Source organism: Myotis davidii, unplaced genomic scaffold (assembly GCF_000327345.1).
Source record: "Myotis davidii unplaced genomic scaffold, ASM32734v1 scaffold196, whole genome shotgun sequence".
Taxonomy (NCBI): domain Eukaryota; kingdom Metazoa; phylum Chordata; class Mammalia; order Chiroptera; family Vespertilionidae; genus Myotis; species Myotis davidii.
The window spans coordinates 2,493,003-2,497,465 of record NW_006288258.1 but is presented as its reverse complement, the minus strand read 5'-3'; the positions used below and the strand labels follow the sequence as shown (position 1 = coordinate 2,497,465).

Sequence of the window (4,463 nt, the reverse complement as noted above, 5' to 3'; positions counted from 1 at the left end):
GATATTCAGGATTCAGACATGGGTAGTAAAAAGAAAGGGTTTTCTGGAATGGCGAATTTTCACCAACATCGGGTACACAGATGCTGCAGTTTGCCAAGGGGATGCTAGGACTGGCTTAGGCAGGGACTGGGCAGGGTAGGTCGGAAGACCCCCAGGCTTCAAGTCCTTGGGCGGATTGAAAAGGAGGGCATTCGTCAGGGTTGTTCGGTTGTTCTTGACTCGAAGGTCCTCAAACCCATACCTTTCCTGACGTGGGAACGGCCTGGGACCCGGGTGAGGCCTGGATTTGCGGCAGCTGCGGGGAGCGCCGGCGCCCATAAAGGGCTCGACTGTAGGGCACGAGGCAGTCGGCCAGATGGAGCGCAGGCAGAGGCGGTAGCTGGCCAGAGCGAGCAGGAGCAGCCAGAGCGAGGAGGAGCAGCCAGAGCGAGGAGGAGCAGCGGCACGAGTAGCAGGAATCCAGTGACCAGCAGGGCCGTGAAGCCTGGGTCCCGCAGGTGCGCGGTGCAAGGCGGTGCCTGGGAGCGCAGAAACTGGGAGTGGCAGAGAAGCCAAAGCTTAGCATGGTGACCGAGGAGGTGGGGTGGGGAGTGTATGTGCAGGGTCCAGCCCAGATATTCAGGATTCAGACATGGGTAGTAAAAAGAAAGGGTTTTCTGGAATGGCGAATTTTCACCAACATCGGGTACACAGATGCTGCAGTTTGCCAAGGGGATGCTAGGACTGGCTTAGGCAGGGACTGGGCAGGGTAGGTCGGAAGACCCCCAGGCTTCAAGTCCTTGGGCGGATTGAAAAGGAGGGCATTCGTCAGGGTTGTTCGGTTGTTCTTGACTCGAAGGTCCTCAAACCCATACCTTTCCTGACGTGGGAACGGCCTGGGACCCGGGTGAGGCCTGGATTTGCGGCAGCTGCGGGGAGCGCCGGCGCCCATAAAGGGCTCGACTGTAGGGCACGAGGCAGTCGGCCAGATGGAGCGCAGGCAGAGGCGGTAGCTGGCCAGAGCGAGCAGGAGCAGCCAGAGCGAGGAGGAGCAGCCAGAGCGAGGAGGAGCAGCCAGAGCGAGGAGGAGCAGGGGAGGAGTAGCACCAGAGCGAGGAGGAGCAGCGGCACGAGTAGCAGGAATCCAGTGACCAGCAGGGCCGTGAAGCCTGGGTCCCGCAGGTGCGCGGTGCAAGGCGGTGCCTGGGAGCGCAGAAACTGGGAGTGGCAGAGAAGCCAAAGCTTAGCATGGTGACCGAGGATAGCAGGATGGTCCCCAGCACCAGCGCCAGCAAGAGGAGATTGAAGGCAGCCACCAGCAGATTCTGGGCGGTGACCAGCACAGCACAGGCCCAGCAGTCCAAGGGGCTCCGGGCAGCAGTTGGGAACCGGTCTCTGCAGCCCGAGGACATCCGCCATGGCCTGCCTGGCTCCATAGACATCATTCTTAGGAGAACTTCCCTGCACACACATCTCTGACCTCAGTGTCTTCTTCCTGGAACTGGTTTTATGCCTGGAATCTTGCTGGGAATCCTGGTGGGGATGGTTCATCAGAGCCTGTGTCTTTTTTCATTTGATCTCCAGGTCTTTCCATTAGTTTTTTTCTATAAAGATAGTCGAACATCTTCCATAGTGACTCAGGGCTCTGAGAGACCAGCCAGAAGCATCCAATCCTCTTAAAGGTTGGGCCTAGAAATAGCATAGCCTGACTTCCTTTGTATTCTATTGGTGAAAGCAATAGGTCATCCTGGATTCTCATGGTCCATGGCTGGGGCAGACAGAGGATGTGATGGGGAGAGTAATGTGTGGGAGGAAGGTAGATGAATTATTCCTCTTTTGTATAAACTAGTACAGGAATATCCACCCCAGGTATATAATTTAAATCCCTATTTATGTATGTTGCCTCTGTGTACACAATAATATAACAAACTAGATGGTGGGTTGGTTAGATGCTAAAAACCTGAGATATGAAATTAAGTAGTCTTAGATTTGAGTTCCAGCTTTGCCACTGAGTGAACGTGTGTGTGGCCTTTGATGAATAAATCCTTGAGCTTTATTTTTCCCAGCTGCACAGTGGGGATAATAAGCCTGCTTTATAGATTTTGAAGGTCAAGTAAGATAAAATAAGATAATGCCTATAAAGTATTGTATTGGGTCTGGTGTATAATAGGAAATCAAGAAATTGTGGCTAAAGTTTGCTGGAAGAAAATAACAGGAATCAAAATAGTGATATGAAGCAAAAGAAAACAAGAAAAGGAGGGTGGTGGTGGTAGGGGGGAAAAGCACTAATGAGAAAAACCGCAAACCATAAATAATACTGAAGGGCTGTACATGTTCTTACTCCTTTATAAAATAAAGAAAAAACAGACTGAATAGTTAAACAGTAATGAACTTTGTGGAGTGCTTTTAGTAATAGCTGGCAGAAAACAGATGCTCAAGAAATGCTGCAGAATATGAATTATGAAGATACTAGTATTAAGTGGGAAATGGGCTGCATTTGAATGGGACTGGCAAAGGATACAGTAGAGGGTGGAGAATCAGAGAGCATCCTTCTTCCTCACTGTAGCCAAAACCAGGTAGCTAATTTTCTAATAATCATGTTTTCAACTCTATTCAGATTCAGAAGCAAAACTGTAGGATTTAGGGGCAGGGAGTGGGGGGAACCTAATTTTTCACACGTTCTAAAGTCACTTGAAAGTCTCTCTTGGTTATTTGTCATTCTTCGTGTTATCTACAGACCTGACTCTTAGCAAAATCTACACTTATTGCTAGGCCAATGTCTTAATTTTTTAATTTATTTTCCTGTCTTTTTGACAGGACATAGCTAAAGGGGGAGAGAAGATAAAAATCTAGTTTAAAGAAAGTATGCACACCAATCCATCCCACCCATTAAATATTGATAATTTTACGTCTAAAACAACAAGGAATTATTGCTTCTACATCAACCGATCTAAAACAGAAGCAAGTCTCTTTTCCTTCCCCTGTGGTTAGCACAGTGTGTCTGGACAAACAAGCAATTAAGTTCTTAAACCAAAGACAATTAATTCAGTGGGGTGGCTTAACTTATTTTGATTCTTCTTGATAGACATGTATATTATGCACAATGTTAACACAGTTTTTAGCAAGTTTCAGGAAAAAAAGATTAATTATTTGTAAAATAAGTTATTTTCCACATTGCAGTATTGATATGATGGAAAGCAGAATTGTTCAGTGGAAAAGGTCACAACACTGATTATATGTCAGTTTCTACCTTTTAGCCATTAGTGCGACCTCAGAAAGTCACCTCATTCATTTGACCCCCCACGTACCTCATCTCTAAAATATGACTGATGCTAATTCTTGATTGACCTACTGGAAAGGGCTGTGAGGCTCAAATAAAATTATGAATAGAATAAGGTGTCAAAGTGCCATATAAAGCCCATTTGCCATTAGTTCTTTAAAATTGAATCCATACAATTTTATGATATTATAGTACCTGTTTCCATATACTTGGCCACAAATATTTTGGAGATAATTTTTAAAAAATCAGCTAGGTTATCTGTATCCTCTATTTGCAGGAGGCAATAATCTACCTGTTTGAAATTATGTAACATCTATAAAATAAAACACATAAACATATATAATCCTAATGTCAGTTAATTTTATATATGTCAGGTACACATATAATAGGTATTATGTACAACATTTCATGCTTTATTAAAATTTAATTTTTAAATTATTTGTGAGGTTATGGTCCCAAGCTCTTATGTCCCTTTATTATGTTCGTTCTTAAAAGCTGATTTTTATATTTACCTTTATCTTTCTCTCCCCTTAGCTTTATTGAACTATTCTATGTAATTTGTTGATATGGCAAATATTGCTTATGGAAACAATTGGTTAAATAACCTTACTGTCTGAGTCTACTGTTTAATGTTTCTGTTTTTATTTTAATAAAGGCAAAGTGGTGATAGAGAATTAAAGGAGAACACATTTTAAGCAAGTTCCATAGAAGAGATTGCTGGAGGTAGTTGATAAAAGTCAAGGAGTCTAATCATGAAATATTCAAGATTTTCCAGGAGAAAAAAAATGAGTATAATTCAGGTCTCCTCATTCACCCAAATAGTCCCTTTGATCACAGCAATTTTGATTACATTCTTTTAATTTCCCGGCTCCAATTTGCTCATTGACTTTGTCTATATCCCCGCACAGTTAACAAATTGGATGATATTTCTGGCCATCTTCACAATCCATTATGCATTGATCAGCTGATTGACCATGTAGCAATTTGATTTGGTTGTTAAAGGAGCCGTAAGTCCTGGATTGACTCTGTCGCGGTTGTTTTTCAGCTGCACAGAAATGGTGTCAGAGAGGAAATTCTGGAGGATGGAGGAAACGCCTCGCATTTTCAAATGTTCAGCTAAATGCAATCTTCTGGTGAGAGTTCAAGGCGCTTTTCCACCCACAGCCCCCGTCGGCGCTCCATTCCACGTAGAGCGACTCTGCTC

General features: G+C 44.4%; 1 pseudogene; it reads right to left on the bottom strand.

The window, feature by feature from the left end:
* Positions 1-842: 842 nt before the first annotated feature.
* On the bottom strand, positions 843-1,408 carry LOC102772951 (annotated as a pseudogene).
* Between the last annotated feature and the right edge of the window lie 3,055 nt (positions 1,409-4,463).